General features: G+C 40.5%; 1 long non-coding RNA gene across 1 annotated transcript in view; it reads right to left on the bottom strand.

The window, feature by feature from the left end:
• Window positions 1-26,282, bottom strand: part of LOC116463357 (uncharacterized) — a 180,327-nt gene extending 154,045 nt beyond the window's left edge. Inside the window, exons 1-2 of the long non-coding RNA XR_004246667.1 lie at window positions 26,130-26,282; window positions 10,500-10,599 (exon numbers count right to left, since the gene is read on the bottom strand). This is a non-coding gene — a long non-coding RNA (uncharacterized LOC116463357). The remainder of the gene's footprint in view (window positions 1-10,499; window positions 10,600-26,129) is intronic.
• Window positions 26,283-27,592: the final 1,310 nt, after the last annotated feature.

The raw sequence follows: 27,592 nt of genomic DNA on the forward strand, positions 1-27,592 counted from the left end.
GAATATCCTTGGGCCCAACTATGTCCACACATTCCCAAATTACTGCTTTAGGGTAAATTCCCACAAACGTATTTGCTGAGCCAAAAATAAAAATAAAATAATCTCTTTAAGACTTGCCTCATGCAGCTAAAGTGTTCTTGTGAAGTATTTCAGAGTTCCCACATCTGCAGACTCTCACCAACATAAGGCATTAGCATATTAGCATAGCATTCTTTTTTTTTTTTTTTTTTTCCAGATGGAGTCTCATTCTGTCACCCAGGCTGGAGAGCAGTGGTGCGATCTCAGCTCACTGCAACCTCCGCAACCCAGGTTCAAGCAATTCTCATGCCTCAGCCTCTCAAGTAGCTGGGACTACAGGCACATGCCACCACACCAGGCTAATTTTTTTGTATTTTTAGTAGAGACAGGGTTTCACCATGTTGGCCAGGCTGGTCTTGAACTCCTGACCTCAGGTGATCCACCTGCCTCGGCCTCCCAAAGTGCAGGGTTTACAGGTGTGAGCCACCGCGCCTGGCCAGCATTCATTTTTAATGTGTCTAATATGAAAGGTTTACATAGCCTGTGATGGTGGCTTATGCAGACACTTCTTTAAATGGATTACTATAGGCAATCAGCTATTTATTTTTTAATTCAACAAAACTATAAATCAGGATTTGCCATTTGCCACACTGGCCAACATAGACACATCCCCCTGCTTCATGGGGCTCAGAGTCTAGTGGAGAAAAAAGACATTTGAGCAACTCAGCTATGAGAGAGCAATGCAAAGCATCAAGAAGGTACTTAATAGGGAGACCAAGCTAGACCCAGCCAGGGCAAGTGGGTGTCACAAAGAATGCAGGGGTTTACGCTGAGACCAAAAGGATGAGTGAGCCACAACTAGGAGGTGAGCAGGTGACACACAGGGAGAATGACCCAGAGAGAAAACAGCATGTGCAAAAGCCCAGGGGTATGAATCATACTTTTTCTTAATAGGCAAATAACTCCTTTCATGAAAGAGGAGCTGGAACTGCAGAGACCCATCTCCTGCATGCTTACTCTATGCAGCACCCAGTTCATGTGAAACACCAACGCTGTCTAAATGATCAAGAAGGAAATACAGCAAAGACCTCAGCGTCTTGTCTCAGACTTCTCCTACAGGTGCTTCTGTCTCCATCATCTTTGCCAACATAAGCAGCAAGTGCTTCTTCGTCATCCCTAACATTCTCCCAGTCAAATTGCATGATTGTGGTGATTTACAACAGCTGTACATCCAGGGCAGCTTAGAAAAAGAAATCTTTATAATTATACAGGCTTGCTGTTATTTAAATATTTACCAACATTAAACACCAAAGGGCTGTGCAAATGATCCAGGGATTCATATTGTTCTAAGCTAATATTCTTTGTACAATATTATGCAAATTGCATAAACTTTATTTTGTTGTTGTTGCTGCAAGCGGTGTATCCCAAGGCAGCCATTCACTAAGTTGAAGCAGATAAAGTTTTAATAATAAATAGTGATGATAAATAAGTCACAAAGTTTGTGCAATGCTAATGTACTCGCTCACCCTAGGGTAGTTTATTAGATAAACACGTAACATTTCCTGCTTTGCTCTTGCTCAAGTGGCTTCGTTTTCCTGGAAATGTTTGTGCAATAAATTATTTCAACCCATTAGGTGTTAACGAACAAATCATATTCACTTGCAATCTGTCGTGAATTGCTGAGAATTGAGATTTAAACACTGAAATCATACATTAATTTTACTTTACAACAACAAGGCTGGTTAAGAGAAATTAAACTTGGCTGAAACGGGAACAAAACGGTATGTCTGATGCTGAATATTTTAAGCCTGCAAAGGAGGCTGGAAATTGTTTCATTAATATTCAGAACATTGGGTGCTCGTGACAATGAGAAAATGCAAATAACAACCCATGCCTTGGGAATACACATTAGCAGCAATGCGTCCGTGCAGGCAGCATGTCTGCCCACACGATGCCATTGTTGGTTCACCAAGGGTCAGGGCTCCACACACCTGTGTGGTGGCCTGGAACAGGCTGAGCTCCCTCTTGGCATCTGCAGGGCAGAATTGGTTCCATGCACCAAGGTATCATCTGTCTGTGCTCATAACAACCTGCTTCTGTTTAGAAGGGTGATTAGAAAATATCTGGGAAAATGCATTCAACAGCAAATAGCCAGAAACAAGTGTGCATGAGAGGGTGGGAGTCTGAGGGAAAACGCCATTCGTCTGTACAATAAAGGTGTCTACAGCTATGAAAGAGAAGGAGGCAAACCCATATGTTCTGAAATTGATTTCCAAGATATGCTTTTTTAAATTTCTAGCATGAATTTTACTGAAGAAAATCATGCTTGCAGAAATGTGCACAAACCATATGTGATGATGAATTTTCACAAAGTCTACACATTGGGCAGCCAACAACACCAGGGAGCAGGACATTGTAGGCACCCATCCAGGGTCTCTCTTACACAGGATGACCACTGTCCTAACTTGTGACCTCATAGCTAAGTCCTGGGGCCATTTACACTTTCACCTCTGGATTCTTTTAGTCAAGATGATGTCTGTGATATTTGCCCACTTTGTCGGGTACAGTTGTGCTTCGTTCATTCTCATCAATGGATAACATTCTATTGTATAAATATACAATTTGCTGACTCCTCCTCATGTTGACAGACATTTAGGTCCTCTCCAGTTTTTAGCTATTTCAAATAGTACTGCTTTAGACATTCTTGAACATATCCCTGGTGAATGTAATAATTTTTTTAAGTAAATGCAGTCAAGTAAAGATCAGGTTAAGTTATGGTCATTGATATGAAAAAGAGATGGTGGTATAGGCACATACACACAAATACATACACGCACCCCAAATATTCACTAGTGATATGTGCAGAGACCATTTCTGAAGTGTATAAAAATAACAACCTCATCTGCCCTTGGGAAGAATGTGTGAGGGACAGTGGAGTCTTACTTTTCATTGTTTATATTTTTGCACTATTCTAAATTTTTCAAGAGCATCGATTAGGTTTGCAATATAAAATTATTTAATCCAAGGGGGGAAAATGTAGTGACTCCAAAGTCATTTAGGTCCTAACTGCACATGTAGCCGTTACTACAACATTATATTTATTTCCCTTCAGCTGTGCATTATCATTTACGAAGTGCTTTCCCAAAGTTTATCTCACTGCTTCTCATAATATTAGTGAGAGGAAGCATTTGCTGCCCATTTCTATGTAACAGACATGTATCATTATGCACTTAATCTTCCCAGTTAACCTAGGAAAAGGGTGTCATTAAGTACCCCACTTCACTCTCTGGAGGTCAGAGGGGTTGGGTGAGTTCCCAGGAATTGTGTGGTGAGTAAATGGTCTCTGGACCTTCGGTCAAGTGCAATTTTCACTTGTGACTGCTCCCCCCCCGCACCCCCGCCCCCAACCGCAGACCCTGGAACGTGCTGGTGCCCAAACAGAGAGTGGCAAAGAAAGGTGAGGGAGGGAGAGACTGTGAGGTCAGAGCTTTAAGGGGCAATTCTAGAATGAACATGGGTCTTTCTGCCCCCTTCTCATCCCTAAATAAAGGGCATCTTCTCAATGGCCCTACTAAATGCCAATGCTTTCTGCAGTAGATTCTTTAGGTCAGGGATTGGCAAACATTTTCTGTAAAGGGGCAGATGGTGAATATTTTAGGCTTTGTGAGCCATCCAGTCTCAGTTCAGCTTCTCAATTCTGCCTCATGTGTAGGAGAATAAAGTAGCTATAGACGATAGATTAATGAATGGCTTGGCTGTGTTCCAAAAAAACTTTATTTAAGACACTGACATTTGAATTTCATATGCCTTATGAATGTCACATTATTTCATCTTTCAACCATTCTAAAATGCAATGACTATTCTTATTCTCAGCTCATGGGCTGTATAAAAGCAGACAGTGGGCCAGATTTGGCCCATTGGTTACAATTTGCCAACCTTTACTTTAAATAGATATAAAAATAGGTTAAGATACAGCCACTCAACAGAAAGTAATCAATTTATAGTTAAAATCCTTTCAGTTGCTAAATTGGGACAAAACTCAAACCAGTCTCAGTCAAAACAGGGAATGTAAGAACTCATAACTGAGAAGCCCAAGGGATTGGCATTCAGAGATGACCACTGTATCAAGGTTCTCTTTCTCTCTCCTTCCCTCCATCAGTTCTTCTCCTCCTCCGCTTTCTCCTCCTCTTTCTCTTTTGCTATTTCCTCCACCTCTTCCTCCCTTTCCCTTTCTTTCTCCCCTTCCTTCCTGCCTTTTTCCCTTCCCCTTCTTTGTCTCCTCTTGGACACACTCCCATGTTCTCTTTAAGACTCTGTGTCCTCCAGTGCTGTGATCTGATTTCTCAGTCTAGACAAAAACTCTTCTTTACCAGTAGGTGAAACCCATTTGAATTATACTAAAATACACTATGCTCAGATGTCACTGCCTTTGTGAAACCTCCTCCCATGGTGAAATAAGTTCACCCCTGCTTCCTCCACTTGGCACTTACTCAACAGCCACTGATCAAGCATCTTGCTCCCTGTCAAACAATAGGATGGGCATGAAATGATAAGTGGATACAGATACACCATCGAGAAGTTCAGAGTCCAAAGCAGGAGACGATTGAGTAAATAGGATGTGACAAGGACAGTACACATGATCCTTGGAATCTGCTCATTTGCTTGCTCACTTTGCCCACTTTGGCTTGGAGTGGGAGCAGAAGCATGACTGCTTTATCCTACTATTCTTAGCACCTAGCATTCACTAATAAACCTATTTCTTCATTCAAATATTTATTGAGGCTCCACTATGTATAGATATGATACTGGGCACAAGAGACAGAGAAATAAAACCGAACAAATGCCATCTTTGTGTGCGGAAAGTGCATGGTCTAATGGATAGTACCTGCTTCCGTGAAGTGCATGATGTCATGGACAATGCCTCGATTCCTTCATTTGTAAAGTAGAATTGTGATTTCAGCTAGCCCAGGGTCAAATTATACCACCATTACATGCTGCTAGCCATGGAAGCTTCAGAAAGTTATTTACCCTCTGTGCATTTCTAAGCCCATAAAACAGGCATTAGGGCAGTAACCTTCTCATGGGGTTGTGATAAAGATAAATTGATCTCCTAGAACTTAAAGTATAATAATATATATATATAATAAAAAAAGATAAATTGAAATAATGCACATGAAATGCTTAGCAGAGTTCCTGGGGAAAACGTTGGTTCAAGAAATATTATCTCATATTAACCTGTTCTAACCCAGAATCTGAAATGTAGTAGATGTTCAATAAACAGCTTTCGAGTGGATTTTATTTACCTCTTGGAACCTCTTAGAAAACTCTAATTCTAATAGCTTCCTGTTACCCCCCAATTTCTTGTCATGTGCCTATAAAATGCACATGATTTGCATTGGGATTCCAGCTTCTTATTTAATAACCACATGCAAAGATCTACCATCAGATTCTCCTTATATCCCTACGGAGGACCCAGACCCTTTTCCCTGGGGCCTCAGTTACACTAAAATTTTATGTACTGTAGTTTGGGAACTATCATGTGGACTTACAAATGCCCTCAGACTACTCAGGTTGAATGCAGGGTGAGAGATACAGCTTCTTAAAGTTTTTTCGTGTTGTTGTTTTTTTTTTTAACTTTTATTTTAAGTTCAGGGGTATAAGTGCAGGTTTGTTACATAGGTAAACTTGTGCCATGAGGGTTTGTTGTACAGATTATTTCATCACCCAGGTATTAATCCTAGTACCCATTAGTTTTTTTTCTGATCCTCTCCTCCTACCCTCTACCCTCTAAAAGGCCCTAGTATGTGTTGTTTCCCACTATGTGTCCATGTGTTCTCATGATTTAGCTCCCACTTATAAGTGAGAACATGCGGTATTTAGTTTTCTGTTCCTGTGTTAATTTGCTATAAATAATGGCCCCCAGCTCTATCCATGTTTCTGCAAAGGACATGATTTTGTTCTTTTTTATGGCTGCATAGTATTCCATGATGTATATGTACCACATTTTCTTTATCCAGTCTATCGCTTCTTAAAGTTGAGTGTTGCTTTTAAAGGAGGTATGGAAACCAGCTGGTTTCCAACAGTCCGTCCCTGCCATTAATCATTATTTTGTTCAATAAGAAATAGCACAGTTCTCTTCCAAGCCCACAAGTTTTCATAGCCCCATCCCCTCAATTTTCATAGAGCAACACACCCTGCCTATGATTTCTGTTACAGCTTAATGACTTAACATGGATTAAAATAGTTGTTGCAGTTGGTAAAATCATCACATCATAATAGCAACAAAGATAATAGAAATCTGTTATCACAAGAATGCAGAAAGTTGCAAGAGACAGTTGATACCACATGAACAATGAGAACAAGACAGATGGACCACAAAATCAGTTTTTAAAGACCCACCAGAGAGGTAAAAATGAAACAAGCCTAAATGAATTAATTGCCTACCAGGATGAGTCTTATGAAAGCCTATACCCAGCTCTAAGGCAGATTGGATCTACTCCACTGCCAACACTTGTGTCCTGACAAAAGAAGCAGCACACCACCTTTCCAGGGGTAAATATTATTTATTCAATATCTACTGTCTTCATGCAGGCAATATCTAGAATAGGATTAAAAATTATGAGACATAGAAAGGAGGAAAAGGTGACCCATTTTCAAGAGAGAAAACAGTCATTAGAAGTAAATCTACAGATAACCTAATCATTGAATTAATAGACAAGGACTTTAATATAACTATGAAAAATGTGTTAAAGTTCTAGTAGATAGGTAGAAAAATTTTGCAGAATATCCAAACTCTCAAATAACAATTGGAAATTCAATAATTGAATAACATAATACAAAAAATTAATATTTTATTAATTTTATAGACTGGATATCAGAAGGATTTGGAAACTTGAAGAGACGACATTAGAAGTTATTCTATCTGCAACACAAAGAGAATAAAAGCAATTTTTTAAATTTAATTTTTATTTTAAGTTCAGGGGTACATGTACAAGCTTGTTGTATAGGTAAGCTTGTATCATGGGGGTTTGTTATATAGATTATTTCACCACCCAGGTATTAAGCTGAGTACCAATAGTTATTTTTCTGGATCCTCTCCCTCCTCCCACCCTCCACCCTTCAATAGGCTCCAGTATGTGTTGTTCCCCTCTATGTATCCATGTGTCCTCACCATTTAACTCCCACTTACAAGTGAGAACCTGCAGTCTTTGGTTTTCTGTTCCTGTGTTAGTTTACTTAGGAAAATGGACTCCACCTCCCTCCATGTTCCTGCAAAGGACATAATCTTGATCTTTTTATGGCCGCATAGTATTCCATGGTGTATATGTACGACGTTTTCTTTAACCAGCATACCATTGATGGGCATTTCGTTTGATTCCATGTCTTTGCTATTGTGAATGGTGCCACAATGAACATAATATGCATGTGCCTTTGTAATAGAACAATTTATATTCCGAAAAGAGCAATTTTTTTAAATGTTAGAGAATGTCTGACAACTGTGAGTCAATAAGAAGTATTTAATATAAGTGTGATTGAAGTCCCCCAAAATTGGAAATAAAGAATGAAGAAAAATATTTGAAATCATTGTTGGAAATTACTAAAAAGGGATGAAAGACATCAATCTAGAGATCCAAGAATCTCAGCAAACCCCAAACAAGATAGATACAAAGAAAACTGCAACTAAGAATAACATACTCAAACTGATGATATCAAAGACAGAGAAGACATCTTAAAAGCATCCACAGGGGAAAGAAAAGATATTGCATACAGTGAAGCACTAAAAAGAATGTAAGCTACTTCACAATAAGAACTGTGGTGGTCCAAAACAATGAAACAATATTTTTAAAAGTCTAAGAGAAAAAAAAACCTCCCAATCTACAGTATACTATCCTGTTAAAATATACTTCAAAATTAAGAAATATAAAGACTTTTTTATGTAGACAAAAGCTGAAATAATTCACATCCAGCAGATATGTGCTGCCAAAAAATAAATGCTAACAGGCCTTGTTTAGGATTATGAGAAATGATACCACACTATGAGCTGCTTAAAGCATGAGTAAAAGTATTGCAGGTGCATAACATACACAGAGGTAAAATACATGACACTAAGAGGACAGAGTAGTGTAGGAAATAAATACAGTTATGTGGCTATAAAATATTCACATTGTGGGGCACGGTGGTTCACACCTGTAATCCCAACACTTTGGGAGGCTGAGGCGGGCAGATCACGAGGTCAGGAGATTGACACCATCGTGGTGAGACCCCATCTCTACTAAAAATACAAAAATTTGCTGGACGTGGTGGCGGGCACCTGTAATCCCAGCTACTCAGGAGTCTGAGGCAGGAGAATTGCTTGAACCTGGAAGGCGGAGATTGCAGTGAGCCAACTTCGTGCCACTGTACTCTAGCCTGGCGACAGAGCAAGACTCAGTCTAAAAAAAAAAAAAAAAAAAAAAATTCACATTGTTCATGATGTGGAAAATTATTTGAAGATGTTTGATAATTTAAAGATAAATATTGTGACATATAGAACAACCACTAAATGTTAAAATAATTGCTTTTTTTTAAAAAAAAAAAAGGAGATTAAATGGAATACTACAAAATTATTTAGTTAACCCAAAAGAAGATAGGAAAGAAGCAAGAGAACAAAGAATAAATGGGACCATCTTTTTAAATGACAAAATAATAGACTGAAATACAATTCTATTGACTATGACAGTAAGTGTTAGTAGACTAAACATGTAAAAGGTAGAGATTGTCAGTTTCAAGGAAAAAAAATCAAGATACAACTATATGCTATTTACTAGAAACATTCTTTAACTGTAGACATACAGGTTAAAAGTAAACGTGTGGATGAACATATATTGAGCAAATAATAAACATAAGAAAATTACATTAATATCAGAAAAAAATTTCTATATAAGTGGTAATAAAGACAATGAGGGAAATTTCATAATTATGTTAAGTGTTAATTGATAAAGAAGATGTAACAGTGCTACATATTAGGCAAAAAAAATAAATAAATAAAACAAGATTGTGAAAACTTACGTAAAAATTGACAGGGAAATGAGAGAAACAGACAAATCCACAATATTAGTTAGAGGTTTTACCACTTCTCTCTCAGTAATTACTAGAACAACTAAACAATAAATTCATAAGGTTATAAAAATTTGCTCAACATTCTCAATCAACTTAAGTATTTAAATACCCACTGAACAGCCAACAAGATAAAGCAATGCTGGGCCATAAAAACAAGTCCCTATAAATGCAAAACATTGAAACGCACAGAGTATGTTCTCTAATTAAAATCGTATAACCTAAGAAAATAATATGATTTCTAGAAAACCTTAAAATGGTTTGAAATTTGTTAAAATGCCTCTAAATAATGTATATCAAAGAATAAATGACAAGAAAAAATTGAAATTAGATCTACTGAATAACAAGACAAATAATAAAACATCAAAATTTTAGGATGCTGCTGAATTGATGTCTGGAAGTAACTTATATCTTTATATATGTATACATATACTTAAAGGAAGGTTTAAAAATCAGTGAACTGAGCTTTCAACTTAATTAGCTAGAAAAAGAACATGTTTAACTGAAGGAAGTTAAATAAAGCAAGTGATTTTAAAATGAGTGGTAGTCAAAGAAATAGAAAACAAAGAAAGAATAGAGAAAATCAAAGGTCAAAGTTTGGTTCTGTGAAAAGATTAATAAAATTTACAAACTTCTATTAAGACTTATAAGAAAAAAGGAGAACATATCAATCACCAATATGAAGACTGTAAGAGGCAATATTACCAGACATTCTACGGACATTAAAAGAACAACAGGAGGAATGAAGTTTCGTCGATAAACTTAACGAGTCAGATAAAGTGGAAACATTCTTTGAAAAACACAGCCAGCAAAAATGACACAGGAATTAGTATATCTAAATGATCAATATCTTTTAAAGAATTTGAATTTGTAATCAAAAACTTTCCAACCGTTAAATATCATCCCAGATGACTTCACTGTGAATGCTATCCAATGCTGGAGAAAGAAAATAATACCAAATGCATATTCTTTTAAAGAGGAGAAAAAGGAAGAACAGTTCCTCCACTTGTTTTAGGGCAGCATAACCATAGTAGCAAAACATGACAAATCAAACAAATAAAATTACAGACCAATATCCTTCAGAGTACAATCGCAAAATATCAGCAAATCAAATATGGCAATATATAAAATTTATCATAACTCAATAGGGCTTAACCCAGGAATTCTGGTGGTTTCAACATTCAAAACTCAACTGGTATAACTCACTACATAAATGAAATTAAGAAGAATAACCATATAATTATTTCAATAAATGCATAAAATGTACTTGACAAAATTCAAAATCCATTATTTAAATAATTTTTTAAAACTTTCAGCAAAATGAGAATAGCAGAGAAATTTCAAAATCTGATAAAGGTCAACTATGAAAAATCTAAGGTTTATACTTTACTTAATGGAGAAGGACTGCTTTCCTCTTCATATCAGGAACACAGCAAGGACGTCTTCTCTCACCGGTTCCATTGAACACTGTACTGGAGGTCTTAGCTGTTGAAATAAGAAAAAATAAAGAAACTATAATCACTGAGAAAAACAATGTATATCTGTCCCTACTATAGACATAATTGTGTAAATGTAAAAAAATCAATAGAATCTGCAAAGAAAAACTACTAGACTTAATTGAATTTAGAAAGGTTACAGAATATAAATACACCAAACTCAAGTGTATTTCCAATATACAAGCAATAACAATGGGAAAACGAACATTTTAATCTGTATACATATATATTTATAGTGGCATTCCAAAATATTGAATACCTAGAATAATCTAAAAAAAATCTGTAAGAACTCATCACTGAAAACTATAATACAGTCATTTATCTCTTAACAAGGAGGATACCTACTGAGAAATGGGTCATTATATGATTTTGTCCTTATAGAAACATCATAGACTATACTTACACAAACCCAGCTGGTTCAGCTTACAGCACACCTAGGCTATATCCGGTAGAGCCTATTGCTCCTGGGCTACAAACCCGTACAGCATGTAACTATACTGAGTGCTGTAGGCAATTGTAACAAAATGGTGAGTATTTGTGTATCTGAACATATCTCAACACAGTAACATATGGTACCATATTCTTGTGAGACCACCGTTGATTATGCAGTTCATCATTGACTGAAACATTGTATGCAACCCAAGTGTATGTTGTATTCTAATAATACAAATTAATTTTAAAAACTAAATAAATGCTCACAGGCTGATAAACTAATATTGTTAAAATGCCCATTCTCCTCAAGTTGATTCATAGATAAAACACAATCCCAGTGAAAATCATATCAGGTTTTTTGCATCAATTGAAAAGCTAATGCTATAATTTATATGGAAATTCAAAGGATCTAAAATAGAATAATCTTAAAAATACAAAGTCACAGGACTTACAATTTCTGCTTCAAGGTTTACATAAAGTTATAGTAATCAGGACGAGTTGATATTGGCACGAAAATAGAATATACCTCCATCAGTGGAAAGAATGAAAGGTTCAGAAAGAGACCCATACATTGATTTTTGAGAAAGGCATCAAGTCAACTCAATGGAGAAAAGAAAGTGCTTTAAGCAAATACCGCCGAAACAAATGGACAGCTGTATCCAGGGGAAAATAAATGCTTGACCCCACCTTGCTCCACTCCAAAATAATAATAACAATAACATGTAATATACTGAAATGTAAAAGCTATAGCCATAAAGCTTCTAGAAGAAAACATAAAAGCAAAAAGGAAAAATAAAGGTTAAAGGGGATTCATAAAAAAAATCTATTTAAAAGACACCATTTGGCAAATGAATACACAACCACAGAGAAGAAAATATCCATAACACTTTTGTCTAACAAAGGACTCATATCCAGAATGTTTAAATGACTCCAAAAAATCAATAATAAAAAGACAAACACTCCAATTAAAAGAGTGGGAAAAAGACTTTAACAGGCACTTCACAAAAGAAGACATAAAATGGCTAGTAGGCACATGAAAAGGCATTTAACCCCATTAGTCATTAGGAAAAACGAGATTAAAGCAAGATACGATTTCACATTCACTAGTAAGACCAGAGTGAAAATGACTGACAATACCCTATGTTGGCAAGGACATAGAGTGACAGAAACTCTCATATGTTGCTGGCAGGAGGGTAGAATAGCACCTTGGAGAACTTTTTGGCAGTTTTCTATAAAAAATATACAAGTGCCCTGTAACCAAGCAAGTCTGCCCTCTTAAGATTCACCTAAAAGAGATGAAAATCTGTGTCCACAAAAAGACTTGTATGAGAGTGTTCATAACTGGAAACAATATAAATGTCCATCAACAGATGAGTAGGTAAACAAATTGAAGTATTTCGTAAAATGCTTCTTGGCAATAAAAAAGCAAGGACTACTGCTAATACACAATACCATGACTGAGTCACAAAAATAAAGCCAGCACCCGAAGTAGGCATTCTGTGTGCTTTCATTTATATGAGATCGAAGAACACAGCTAAACTCATCTACAGGGACAGAATCAGAAGGTGCTTGCCTTACTAGACTAAGGGTATCAACTGGAAAGGAGACTAGGGAACTTCTTGGTTGGGGGGTTTCACAGCAAAAGTATTCTACATCATGCCTTGGGTGGCCAATCACAGGAGCACACACCATTGACAAAACTCATTGAAATAGATACTTAAGATGGTAAGACCTGTGCATATTACTGTTCATAAAGTAATCCTTTATTATAAAAATATTTTTAAAATAATATCTAATCTCAGGATGCTGAATGGATAAAATTTAACGGAGAGTTTGCAGAACTGATAGCAGGTGAGTTAGGATACTACTGCCATGATCCAAACCATTCAACAATGTAAGCTCTCAAAGAAATTCCACTTCTATTCATCCTCGCCTTTTGTGATGAGCTCAACCTTCTTCACTGGAAGCAAAGAAATGGAATTCGATCCTTGCTAGAAAAGCTACCCTTCAAAGAATGAGATTGCCCTTCTCCCAGTTTCTTCCCGCAAAATGATGCTGTGAGCACAGGCCACACAATGTTCCACTTTCTTGCATTACAATGTTTTGGGGTTCACCTCATGTGTGATCACTAGAATGCACTCATTCTGAAATCCCCTCTTCATAACTTTTTCATTTTTCAATGTCTTTCTTGAATCTGACAATTGATCATTCTCTTCTATGAATTCAACACATTTCCCACTGTCATTTCAAAAGGGGAGGGAAGTGGTAGTGAGTTCTCTGTCTCTGGGATGATTCAAGTAGAGTGTGAACAATGATATGTCTAGGGAAATGAGAAATGGTGAGGGTGAAGCTCTTAATGGAGGATGGGGGATAGGCTAATCACCTGGGTCCCTTCCAACTATAAAATCTCTACTGTTTGGTCAAAGTCTTGATAAATATTAATGCAGTGTAAGAAATTTAAAAAATCAGTTAATTTATACTTAATTTAATTAGCTAAATTTAATTGTACCCTGTATGTATTTTGTTGGACCAGAGGATACAATTTTATGCATATCGACTCTGGCAAGAAACTCTGAAATTCTCTTTGATCTTCCGCTAATTTTGCCGCTATAACAATTAGCCGTTGCTCAGTTGCTGTACCTTTCAGGCACTACCTGATGTTGATTTTAATTACTTAACCTAAGACCAAGGCAAAAGGAAATACCCACTGAGTCCTATTTCAATTTCAGTTCATTTAATGCAAAATCTACTGCTTGCAGACTTGGACTTTTTTCTCTGAATCAAGCATCACACATTGTGAGGCATTTAAATATTAGTCTCCTCTTTTCTTCAATTCTCCACTCATGACCTTTCACATTTATCATTATTAATTAGCCCAGCAGTCACCGCTTTCTATTGTTGTGGCTCCTCTCTGTAAACCTCCCTAGTGGTCCTCCTAGAGGAACCACACACATCCAGCGTGGGGTTCCAAGCACAGTTAAGTCCAGCTGAACCACGTTTCCATCCTCAGAGCAGAGGTCTGGAGCTTTTGGTTCTGTGGTGTCAAGGCATCACTGTAGGTAGTTCATGCTTTACATCTTCCACCTTAGGTCCCCTCTCTAACACCAGTTAAAGGGCTTTCTTTAATCTCAGGTGATTTGGATAAGTGTAGATATGAGAAGCAGGAGCCAGACTTTACTTTTTGTTTCACCCACAGCCAGATGTAATGACCACAGGTGATGGTCTTGACTGGAGTTCAATACTAATCTTAATGGATTTCTTGAGTTTACTTCATTTTTTTAATTCAAGCTGTAGCTTAAAAAAGAAAAAGAGGGGCCGGGCGCGGTGGCTCACGCTTGTAATCCCAGCACTTTGGGAGGCCGAGGCGGGCGGATCACGAGGTCAGGAGATCGAGACCACGGTGAAACCCCGTCTCTACTAAAAATACAAAAAATTAGCCGGGCGTGGTGGCGGGCGCCTGTAGTCCCAGCTACTCGGAGAGGCTGAGGCAGGAGAATGGCGTGAACCTGGGAGGCGGAGCTTGCAGTGAGCCGAGATTGAGCCACAGCACTCCAGCCTGGGCGACACAGCGAGACTCCGTCTCAAAAAAAAAAAAAAAAGAAAGTTTAAATGGTTCAATGCAGTCAAGTTGCTGCATCATTCAATCCCTGTCAACAAACTGGATCTGTTTATACTTTGCTTTCCCTCCTGCTGGTCACCTGTACGTTATGTCAAGCAGTAACCAAGCATCAAATTTATTTCCAAATGATGGCTAACAGGGAATAGGCAGACAGAGTTTTCAGATATCTATGCCTTTTGATAGTCTGCAAAGTTGCCTGAAGAAAAAGAAATATAATTCTATTTTTTAAAGCAAAGAGAATAGGGAACACAACACACATTGATGCTTCATAAGAAGCTTTTGCCCCAGTTTAGAAATCCAAATTTCCTCCCACTTCAAGCCAGGAGGATCACTTTGGTGCCAATTATCGGATAATTGGAATTCCCAAAGATCCTGTCTGGGAGCCATGTGGGCTTTACGTTATTGTTATTCTGGAAAGGCAAGCTGAGGGAAGAAAAGGTATGCTCTCACGATTCATGAAGACGAGTCATAGATCTAAGGCATGGGTTGTGTGTGTGCACACACTGCGTACTAAACATTCGGGGAACACGTTTGATCTCCACATGATCGGGCACGTTGTCCTGTCGAGCCAGATAGAAAGTAGCTCCTGATAATGGAGAAGAAAAACTATATGCAACACATGATCATGGGCATAGAAATTGGGGCTGTCCTGGAGGTCACACACACAGCTTCAGTTTTCAGTCTGCAAGTGAACTGGCTGAGCAATCCCAAGCAGTTTCAGCTCCCAAATACAGGAGGCCATCCCATTCAGAGCATCTTCCCTTGGAATTGGCCACCATGCTAAGAGAAAGAACCGTCTACTTTAGAACTGCTCTTGAGGTTCTGAACTTTGGGGCAATGCAAGCTTTTCCTTGCCCCTGGGTCATGGCACCTGCCAGCCATTCTGTAAACATTTAAGTGCAAATGATATATCCAGTCTAAGGCAAATTTGTGACTGAGGCCATCATTCCCCAGACCCCTGTGTCAGCAGTCGCCCACTGTGGGGGCGCTCTTTGGAGGCTGCGGTCTAGTCTTGTTAGCAGGGGTGGATCTGTACAAGTCCGCAGCAACTCAGTTCTTGCCTCACAGAAGAAAGAATACAGCCAAGGGGCAGAAGGCAGGGTGAGAGACTGAGGCAAGTTTTAGAGCAGGAGTAAAAGTTTACTAAAAAGTTTTAGAGCAGGAATGAAAGGGAGTAAAGTACAGTTGGAAAGGGCCAGACAGGCGACTTGAGAGATCCAAGTGCTCTGTCTGACCCTCGACTTGGGTGGGGTCTTGTATGACATGACTCCAGGGTCCACATTTCTTCTTCCCTGATTCTTCCCTTGGAGCAGGCTGCTCCCATGCACGGTGGCCTGCCAGCACTTGGGAAAGGAGCATGCGCGGTGTGTTTGCTGAAATTGTGTGCAAGCTCATTTGAGGCACTCTTCCCTTTCCAGGTAAGCATTCCTAGAGGAAGGTCACATACCAGTTAAACTCTGCCATATTGCCATTTAGTGCACATACGTGGGCCCACTCGTCCAGCTCCTGAGATCCTATCATGAAGCGGATCACCAGCTTCAGATGTTTCCTATCTACTGGAAGACAGCCTTTCCCTGGTGCCAGGCATGGCCATTAGAGACAGCTTAACAACAACCTGGCTATCACCTGATGGTCACCTGACCTCCCTGGGGTAGGGGCCCTCTTCTGCCCTGCTCACGTCTGCCTAAATACCAACTCTAACAGTCTGATGCCCCAAACATCTTATTATGAAAGGACCACTCCTGCTCCCTCTCTGTGGGTTTTTGAACTTCCCACTCCATCACAAGTGTCCTCACTCTCCACCCCTCAGCCCCTGCATCTCTGGGACTTTCCATTCTTACTCTTTATGGTCTTGCCTGGCCTCACTCTCCACCCCACGGCCCTTGCATCTCTGTGACATTCCATGCTTTTTTATGCTCCCCTTGGCCTCACTCTCCACTCCACAGCCCCTGCATGTCTGAGACTTTCCATGCTTACTCTTCATGCTGCCCCTGGCATAAAAGGGCTACTTCACATCAGGTGACGTGTTAGTCACTCAGGCTGCCATAACATAATATCACAGACTTGGTGGCTTAAGCAAAAGAGACGGATTTTCTCATAGTTCTGGAGGCTGCAAGTCCAAAATCAGGGGCCAGCATGGTTGGATTCTGGTGAAGCCTCACTTCCTGGGTTGCAAATGGCTACCTTGTCACAATGTCCTCTGTAAACCAAAAATAAAATTCAAAGTCCCCTAACTGACTGAAGGGACCCTCCTCTTGGCCAAGGGGATTTCAAACGAAACCTGAAAGACTGGTTCAGACCATGATGGGAAGTGGGTGTCAGACATGCCTCCTTATACCCTCCTCCCCTGGAATTCAGGCACAACAGACCAGCTTTAACATTAAATTGTAGATCTTAAGACAGAAGAAAATCCGTTTAGCAATAAGATACCAAATTCTAACCCGACTCTAGTAGAGCGTCACATGACAGATAGCAGGCCCTGAAAGAAATCAAAGTATTTTCCCCCAGAATATATCTCATTGACATATTTTGAAACGGCCCTGCAAAGCTGTCTCTCATGGGGAAAATCTACATTCTGTAGAGAATCCCCTTCCCTGTCCAGGTATTTTCCTAACCCAGGAGAGATTTAACTAAGAGTCTGGCACCTTTTAGCACCTGAAAAAAGACATTTACTATTAATATCTATTTTCTGAGGCCTGCTACCTAGAGGCTTCATCTACATAAGAAGAACCTTGGTTTCCACAACCCTCCTTATCTTAGCATTTCTTTCTGCTGACTTCAACTCTTCAGGCAGAGCTTAACCCTGTCAACCAACGGCCATCAGGAAATCTTTAAATCCACCTACGACCTGGGAACCCCTGCCTCTCCAGGCCAAGCCAATGTACACTTTGCATGGATTCATTTCGGTTTTTATCTATAATTTCTATCCCCCTAAAATGTATGAGATCAAGCTATAACCCAATCACCTGGAGCACATGTTCTCTGGACCTCTTGAGACTATGCCTCAGGCCTTGGTCACTCGTTTGTGGCTCAGAATAAATCCCTTCAAATATTTTACAAAGTTTGACTCTTTTTTGTTAAAACCCCACAGAGCCTTCCCTCTGTGCATGTCCCTGGAGGAAGAGAGAGTGCATGAGCTCCACCATTAAGTCTGCAAATTCATAGACCCCTCTCTTATGACCTCATTTAACCTTAATTTCACTCGTGTCCATGTAAAGAGACCACCAAACAGGCTTTGTGCGAGCAACAAGGCTATTTCACCTGGGTGCAGGCAGACTGAGTCCAAAAAGAGAGTCAGCAAAGTGAGATAGGGGTAGGGCTGTTTTATAGGATTTGGGTAGGTAAAGGAAAATTACAGTCAAAGGGGGTTGTTCTCTGGCAGGCAGGGGCGAGGGTCATAAGGTGCTCAGTGGGGGAGCTTTTGAGCCAGGATGAGCCAGGAGAAGGAATTTCACAAGGTGATGTCATCAGTTAAGGCAGGAACAGGCCATTTTCACTTCTTTTGTGATTTTTCAGTTACTTCAGGCCATCTGGATGTATACGTGCAGGTCACAGGGGATATGAAGGCTTAGCTTGGGCTCAGAGGCCTGACACTTAATGACCTCCTAAAAGCCCCATCTCCAGATGCTGTAACATTGGGGGATTAGGGCTTCAGCACATGAATTGCAGAGGTGGTGGAGGGATGGGGAGTAGAGACACAATTCATTCCATAACAGGTGGTCAAGAAAAGACTCTCTAGGATGGTGACACTTATGATGAGACCCGAAGAATGAGAGGGAACCTGCCATCTGAAACTCTGGGGAAAGCCCACTGCAGAAAGAGGAATAGTAGGTGAACAAGGGGAGAAATAAGTTGTAGAGATGAGCATTAAGCATTCTATTTCACATTTGTTAAATTTGAGGCTTGTGTGACATCCAAATAGATCAGTGAAGCAATGGAATAAAAGAATGGAAAATCCAATAGTAATATAAATAATTTATTCCTTGCCAAGGTACAACCATCAAAGGTTTCAAATATACATGTATATGGCTTTCCATGGCTGCCCTATCTGGATCATTGTCTTAATTGCTTGGCCATCATGAAACAAGTCATTTGGGTGTGGAGGAGGATGGAGAATCAGCTGGCAAGCATGGAGCCAGGCTAGCTTCAAGTGCAGCCCAGAGAGCCAGGTGGAGGAAATCAGCACCAAGACTTTTCCCAGGTGAAGCACTTCATCAGGCTTATCAGAAGAAGTGTGTTTAGGGGTTCATTAGAGAACTCAGTCAAAACAAATTCTTCCTGTCTGGGAAGCCACCAAGTCCTTAAAAAAAAAAATGCTGTATGAGCATCCCCAGTGGCCAATTGTGCATCCAAGAAAACGCTGCTGTCACCATCTGAGTAAGTTTCATGAAGTCCAAATGCCTCAAACTGCCTTCTTTCTCTTCCTGAAACCCTCAGGTTTTTAATTCCCTGAAATCCACTGTCTTTGACTTCCCACTGCACACAGTTGTTTAGATAAATCCATTGAAGATCTCTGCCCACAAAGCATACGATTCTGGAGAAAGGAAAAGACGCTTCCCAAACTCCATGAGAGGCCTCAGCCACTTCCTGCGAGAAGTTCAGAAAAGGTCCCTCTGTGTTCTTGGTATCAGAGAGTGCCTTGAGACATCGAGAGGCACTGGTGATGTTACGTTAAATTGCACGCACAAACAGAACGCATCCTATTTCAATTGTTTTATTCCTCTCAACCAAACAAAACATGTATATAAGCCTTAGCAGGCTGATAAAGGCCTCCAGGCACTGTTTTAACAATTTGCATATAATTTGCAATTTGCAAGTACTGGTGAGGACAGGGCTGCTCGGGGCAGACGCTCCGTTACAAATCCTGGAGGTGAGGTTGCCAGGAGGGGGAAGGAGGAGTGGGAAAAATTCTTATTACTTTGATCATGTATTTTAATCCCATTATATTGAAAAAAATACACTCGTTTTGTAATATAATTGTGTCGATGTGTTTTAATACAGCATGTTGTTAAAGTTACTTATACATTCCTGGGAAGACAAAATCTAGGGGCTAGAAGTCAGTCATGTAAATAATATGAAAATATCCGGGGCTCATTTGATGACAGTGTTTCAAATATTGGACCAAACAAGAAGTGATTCTCCCAACTTCCTGTGATCTTTACTCCTTTATTATACTCCAACAAGTGCTATTTTGAATTAATTCTGTCTCTCATTTATTGTCTTGTTACTGGAAAAAGGAGTCCCAATCCAGACCCCAGGGGAGGGTTCTTGGATCTTGTGCAGGAAGGAATTCAAGGTGAGTCACAGGATACAATAAAATGAGATCATTTATTGAAAGCTACTCCAATTAGAGTGTGGATCCTCAGAAAGTGAGAGAAGGAACATATCATCCTTGTTTTAAGTTTTTCTTCCATAGCGGTCTTATCTATGCAAAAAGCTAAGCTAAGCTATGACTATGTGCAGACGGCTGACAGCATGACAAAATTTATTATTCTGCTGATTTAAAGAAAACTGTCTTTGGCATTTTAGTGCATATGTACATCAAAGCATAATAAGAATTACCTTGAAGGCATATATTATTATGTATATTGGGGCATCTGGACATGTTGTTGTCATAGGAGTTTGTCCTTGCAGGCATTGTAAACTGCTTCCTTAGCCATAAACATCTTATGACCATGGGTTGTGATTGGCAAGGAATGCACCTTGGTTTTAAGATGGCATTAAATCTAAAATGGTGTCACCTGGGCTCTCCTGGGCTCCTGTTTCCCAAAAAAAAATCTCATGCAAGGGAATGGAGAAGTAGACACAACATTTCCTGGGAAAAAAACAGTAAGTCTCTTGTTCAATTAGAAAATGCTAAAAATTGGGTTTATCTGAGTCTGCAAATTATGTCAAAGAGTTGACGGATGACATACGTTGATGTATTCATGAAAGGGAGCATTTTTCCTTTACTTATAAGGAAGAGAGTTTAGGTTTCAAGTTTATATGTAAAGAGCTTGGAAGTCATCACTCCCGTCCTTCCAACAAATAAAAGTTGGACAAACTGAAAACCAATGACCTTTCTTGAACCTATTGGAGAACTGAGTTCACAGTATGAAACAGAGCTCATGGGAGGCCATTGTTTAGGACTGGCCTCCTGCACTAGGCCCTGGGCAGACCAGAACGGAGTCAATGTACTGAGGGCTACCTAATGAAACTGAACTTTGAAATGAACCAGTTTTCCTAAAAAATGGGAGATTCTGGTCAACCTGAGTCAGCATAAGAAAGTTTCTTTTAGTCCCATAAAGAAAATATCTTCAAAATGATCAGTCAGCATAATAAGAAAGTTTTCTTTGTTTTAGTCCTACAAGGAAAATATCTTCAAAGTGCCCAATCTGCTTTCTGTTTCTGCTTTCTTCAGCCCCTTTCTGCCCATGAAACCAACCTCCTATGCTCAGCTCATTAGAACATGGACTCTACAGAATGAGGTGTTGACAAATTGCAAATAAAAGCCCACTAAGACCTTTAAGTTTGTTGTAAGTTTGCCTTTTGATAACAGGGTAAATCACTACCCAGAAATCTGGAATCTCTCCATCTCTGGATGAGTCCAGAGAATCACAGCTGAGCTCTGCCTCTCTGGAGCAGAAGCCACTGTAGACATAAACTGGTAGGAACACTTAGATGATCAAGTTGACACATTCCTATGAACTGAGTATGTGAGACTGAGGAAGGCAATGTAAGACTGGGCACTGCAGCCTTGGGGAGACCCCACGCTTTTGTGGATTTTATCTCCAGGAGCCCTTCAGGTTCTGACGGTGAAGATCCTGGAAAGAGCTGCTCCCAGCTTTGGCAGGGAAAGGAAGAGTATTCCTTATAAAATACACCAGAGCCTTCTCCTTCCCCTGGAAGGTCCACTCTCCAGGGGAAAGACTTCTCAGCCTCATTCCAGCCTGGGGAAGGGCATTTTCTACTGCAGCTCCCTCCAGCCTTCCAGTCTCACCTAAGGCTGGGGGAAACACTTGTGAAGTCACAGGCCAGACACAGAGCCCCACTGAAGACTGAGATTTAATATGATGATTATAGGACACTCGCCTTCCCCTACAATTTACCACCTCATCAACAGGGCTTCAGTATAACAGCAGTGAATTACAGTTGAAAGAGCTCCAGACAGAGGCTCTGAAGAGCAGGACTCAAGGTCAAGAGGCGAGCAACTGGCGCCTACAGCAAATATTGAACACAGCCCAACTCTGAGTCAGATGAACATAAATCCTCACACTAAGGCCTGTTGACCTCAGTTCCTATTGCTCTGAATTATTAGCCAGATAATTTAAAATACTATGATTAGTATGTTAAGGGTTCCAGTGAAAAACTAGATAACATGCAACAATAGATAAGTAATATAAGCAGAGTGATGAAAATACTAGGAAAGAATCAAAAGGAAATACAAAAAATCAAATCACTGCAAAAGAAATGATGAATGCCTTTGATGGGCTCTTCAGTAGCCTAGACAGAGCCAAGGAAAGAATCAGTGAGCTTGAGCATATGGCAACAGAAACTTCCCAAACTGAAATGCAAAGAGAAAAACATATGTAACAAAAAACAATAGAATCCTTCATAACTGTGGAACAACATCAAAAGGCTTTGTGTATGTGTTATTGGAATACCAGAAAAAGAGAGAACAGCACATAAGTGTTCAAAGTAGTAATAGCTAATAACTTTTCGAAATGAATGATAGACCCAGAGAAGTGATAAATACAAAACAAGCAACAAATAAACAAAAGTCACAAACACACACCCCTAGATATATTATGTTCAAACTGCAGAAAACTCAAAGACTAAGAGAAAATCTTGAAACAAGACAAGGGCTGGGGGAGAAACCTCTTACCTAGAGAGGAGCAAAGATAAGAAACACAGCAGACTTCTCATCAGAAATCACACAAGCCATGGGAGAATGGAATGAAACATTTAGTCTTGAAAGAAAAAAAAAGAAAACCCTTTCTTTATCCAGAAAGATCATCCTTCAAAAATAAAGGAGAAACAAAGACTTTCTCAGACAAACAAAAACTGGATGGAATTCACAGCCCATAGACCTGCTCTGAAAAAATTGTTGAAAGTTCTACAGGGAGAAGGAACAAGGAAGAGGTCAGAAATACAGATCTCCATAAAGAAAGGAAGGGCATCATGAAGGAATCATGAAGATAAAATATAATCTTTGATCTTTTTTATTGATCTTTACAAGGCAATCATTTAAAATGACAGGAACAATTTATTGAGTGATTATGGCACATGGAGAAGTGGGGTGAAGGCAACAACATCCCAAGAATTTGAAGGAGGAACTGGGAATGTTCTGTTAGGTGGCATCTGCACTGCCTGTGAGGGGCACAGTGTTATCTGAAGGTGACTCATTGGTAAGTGGGGAGAAGGGTCCTCAAGGAGGTAGAGTGGCTTAGTAACCAGGTGGATGCACCAAGCATGGATAGCAGTGTGACTGGAGCCAGAGAGACGGGGGCTCAGCCCCAATCCCACTCACTGTGCCAGCTTCAATAGGGTTTTCACACCATTTACTCTCAGATATCTCATCTCAGAAATTAAAGCTATCAATAGTTCCTTTGTAAGTCTCTCTGGAGATTGAGATAAGGCAAGTAAAGATGTCCACATAACACCTGGCACAGGTAAATCGCCTACATATGGGAACTGTTATTATTTCAATTGACAGCAGTGGCGCTCAAATTGTTGTTTCCCCAGACCAGCAACATCACCTGCAAATGTGTTAGAAATGCAAATTGTCAGCTCTCACCCCAGATCTACTGAAGCAGGAACTCAGTGAGTGGGTCCAGAAATTTGTGTTTTAACGAGTCTTCCAGGTGACGCTGATGCTTGCTAGTGCACAAGAAGCACTGCTTTATACAATGAAGAAATTACTAGTGAGGCCAAATACTGAGTGGCAACTCTGATCAGCTGGCTTTCCTGACATCAAGATCTAACATCATAGGCAGGTCAGACAACAGTGTTGTTAAACACACCTATTATTGATGATCACATTCTACCTTCACTATCAGAGGCAGCTCAATGCTTGGCACATAGTAGGTCCCTAAAAAACACTCAAGTGAATCAATAAGTTCAGAACCACAGCTCTCCCCATCTAACCTCACTATTTGGATAAGGAAGGCAGAGCGTCCAGCAGCTTCCTGCTCCACCTTGCCCTGTGTGCTCTGCTATCTGATGACAGCCCCATGAACAAATCAGAGTTTGACTCCTAAATATAGGACTAAGGGGATTGAGATTTGATCCTACAGCCTCTGTTTTCAAATGGGATAAGGCTGAAAGGCCACATGACTCCCTTCATATGTGATTCAGGGAGGAAAGAAAACTAGAGCTAAGATCACCAATTTTTTGTTGTTCTTTGTTCCACGGTTGTGCTGAACCCCGTATTAAGCTCAATAGGAAGGCCAAAGAAGAGACCCAGAGCTAGCAACCAAGCCATGGGGTTTTATTAGGGGCTTAGATGCAGGGAGAGTGTTCAATGGTGGTGGGTTGAACAGGGAAATCACAGAATGAATGTCCGAGTTGGCCACTCCTGGATTCCCTAGCACGGAACACACATTTAGGCGCATCTGCCATACAGGGTCATTCTAAGGGTATGCTTAAGTTATTACTATCAGGTGCATTTACCCTACATTCCCCCCCCCACACGAACATTAAAACGTTGAGGTTTCTTGATGGAAATTTTTTGTCCATTCATAATTTTGGTTTAATCATTGTTAGTTTTTGATCAAGCTCTGTGGGGCCTCTGTGGCATGTACAGTGCTGTGCTGGACAAGGCAGGGGACTAAGAGAGTAACACACATCCCCTTCCCCTGCAGAGCCAGAGCCCTGCCCAGGAGAGAGAAAGGATGTAGACAGCCTCATGACGATGCAGAATGGGGAACAATTGTGTCATAGCAAAGACCCACGCATGATGTTAGGAGGGTTTAAAGGGCAGAAAAGAAGTCTGTTCCAAGAGTGGGGGATGGGGGAGGCTTCACACAGGAGCCGGACACCAGAGCAGCTTCTGCCAGGGCCTCCCGGGAGACACAGTGATCTGGCCTCTCCAGGAGAATGGAATGTCCCACCTGACAACCATGCAAAGAAATGAATGGTGAAATAGATAGCAGGTCCCCTTTGCCTATTACACTAGCATTAAAATGTAGTGGACATACCTAGTGCTGGCAACAGTGTGATGAACTTGGCATTCCCATCTACTTGTGGAAGCATCTGGCAAACTGCCAGCTGGGAAGATAAGCTTTTGGAAATCATCAGTCAACACGCGTGAAGTGCTATTGTCAATGTTTGTGTCATCGGCCCCAGCAATCAGACATGTGGAGATCTGTCCTAACGGATGTTGTTGTTAGCAAAAGAAAAACAATATTCTCCACTGGCTTCATTTCCCAACAGATGGAAGCAATACAGGCGTCAGAGAATGGCCACCTGAATGAATACTAACTGCTCAGTGTTGAGTAGCCTTTAAAATAATTTTTCTGAAGAAATTCAGCCACCTGCAAACAAAAATCTTAAGGTATGTTAAATTAAAAATCATGTCTCAGAATTTTACTGAGGACAATTGCAAATACTCAACAAGTAATAAACCTTGGGCAAAGATACTGGAATTACAAAATAGTGCTATCATTAAGATGGTGTGGTTGGTTGTGGTTTTTATTATATATTTTCTCTGCTTTTCAAATGCTCTAAGATGTTCTTACAGATAATAGTTGGAGAATGCAAAATATTAGAGAAAGAGAAATGAGAATGAAAGGTCACCTCCTTATCGTTGAAGTGGTAATAAAAATAGTCACAGGACCTTCTCATTGCCAGCAGCTCTAGCCCTCATGTGAACTTTATTTTCATTCTTTTCTGTTGCTGAAAATTGGTCTCCAAGGGCAGTTAAGTCTCAGGGGCATCGCTTGACCTCAGGCTGTAAGGAAGCCCAGCACCAGGCTGGATTTCTGAAGCTAAGCAACAGGTTCTGAGGTAGGTCAGAGAGGGTGGTCATAGCCTCACTTAAAGGAGAGCAAACTTGCTAAATAGATGGCGAGAACAAGCCACGTGCGGTGCACAAGCCGCATCCCAGGCTCGTGGTTAGACCATCCTGCAGCAACGAGGCAGAAGAGCAGAAGGAAAAATCCGCGAATTCATCCAAGTGCAGAAACCCAAGATGAGTGTCATTGGGCTGACCTGCGCTCAATACTAAAGAACTGGGTGGAGATTTACGATGCTAATGAGACGTGCGATGTGTGTACTAGCATGCACAACCACAGCACATGTGCCACCAGGAGACAGCCCAGAACATGCTTAAGGGCGACACTCCTTCCCAGCCCTTCATGAATAATCATGTAAGACCCCCCCATAAAGGGGGTTTCCCCAGTGTCGGCCAGCACTGCCTCGCCTTTGAGCGGCCGCTCCGATCAGGTGGCAGAGTGCACTTTCGCTGTGCAATCAACTCCCTTGCTTACCTTTACTTTGGACGTGCTCTCAAGTTCTTTTGTGTGGCGAAGTCAAGACCCTGAACCGGTCCACCGGCAACAGTTCTTTCGGAGCCCCTTAACCACAGGCCCTGAAAGCTGCTGAGTTAAGTCTTTAAACTGCGGGAGAGCCTGGGAGCATCTGAAACGCAAAAGGGCTCCCAATGGACAGGGAGGCAGCACCCGGAGCGGAACCTGGAAGAGGTTTGCCCGTGAGCCTAAGTCTCCACCCACAGTGATCCGGGCACCCGGGCTGCCGTGTGGCAGGTGAAACCGCGTATGGTGTGGATGTTTCTCCAGCTGTGTTCTGTCGAGCCCCTAAAAGTCTGGCCTGCATTGGAAGGTCCTCCCCAGTGTCCTCGTTTCTGTTCAAACAGAAAAGTTCTTATTTTCTGTATTTGTGGTTTTTGCTTCCTCATATAATTTCGGTTGCACAAAGCTAAAAAATATTTGAAAACCTCTACTTAATCGTATAACTAAAAACAACATTATCTTTTGCTTATTTAATAACTATTTTAATATTTATTTTCTATTTATGTTAATAGTGATAATAAAAATATAGCTTGGAGTGAAAGAAAAGCTTTTCTCTCTGTTAACTATCACTATATCATTTAACTACCACTAGCTATTCCTCACAACAGTTTCTAAAGTGTAAGCACCTGCCACCTCATTAGCCTCTAAGCTCCACAATGCCAGGGACTTTTTGCCTTAGTCTCTGCTGTGTGCTCAGAATACTCAGCGCATACTAGGTTTGAACAAAATGCATTTTGGAGAGTGGATGCTGCTGCCACCTGGTGACAGCATACCCACATTTCATGCTTAGCACTTTGATTACTTAATACAATTCATGAGGAATGGAATCAGAAAACCTAAGACGTGCATCTGTGTGATAGCAATCTCACTTTCCCCACTTAGCTTTTTCTGTTTCCCTACTCTGCACGGATTGGAGACATCTGAGTTTTCTCTGGCCCCAACACCTGCACCTCCTCTGTGTGGTATTAGGTTGGTGCAAAAGTAATTGCTGTTTTTGCCATTACAACTGCATAAACTGTGATTACTTTTGCACCAACCTAATAATAGGGCTTGCCCCTCCAGAGGATAGAATCTTTGCTTGTCACCTTAGAACTCCTCACACAGAGCACTGCATTCATCAAACCCTGCTCTCGGCCATCCTCAGGGCACATGGAAGGTCATGCCCATAAATCAATGCCTCAGCCAACATCTGGTCTCCCCTTCTGCCATTCCCTGTGTCCCTGCTCTGGCACCAGGCATTTGCAGGTGCAGGGGGCAACATCATTTAGTTAGCTTCATCTGGGCAGGGAGGAGCGTTATTAAACATGAGAGATAGCTGTTGGCTCATGGAAAAGATTAGTTTTCAGCAATTTAAGGCAAAACAATAAAGGGTGTGGTTTCCTCCTCTGACATGCTTCCTAATTTGTAGATTCATATGACAT

Source organism: Hylobates moloch, unplaced genomic scaffold (assembly GCF_009828535.3).
Source record: "Hylobates moloch isolate HMO894 unplaced genomic scaffold, HMol_V3 SCAFFOLD_34, whole genome shotgun sequence".
Lineage (NCBI taxonomy): Eukaryota > Metazoa > Chordata > Mammalia > Primates > Hylobatidae > Hylobates > Hylobates moloch.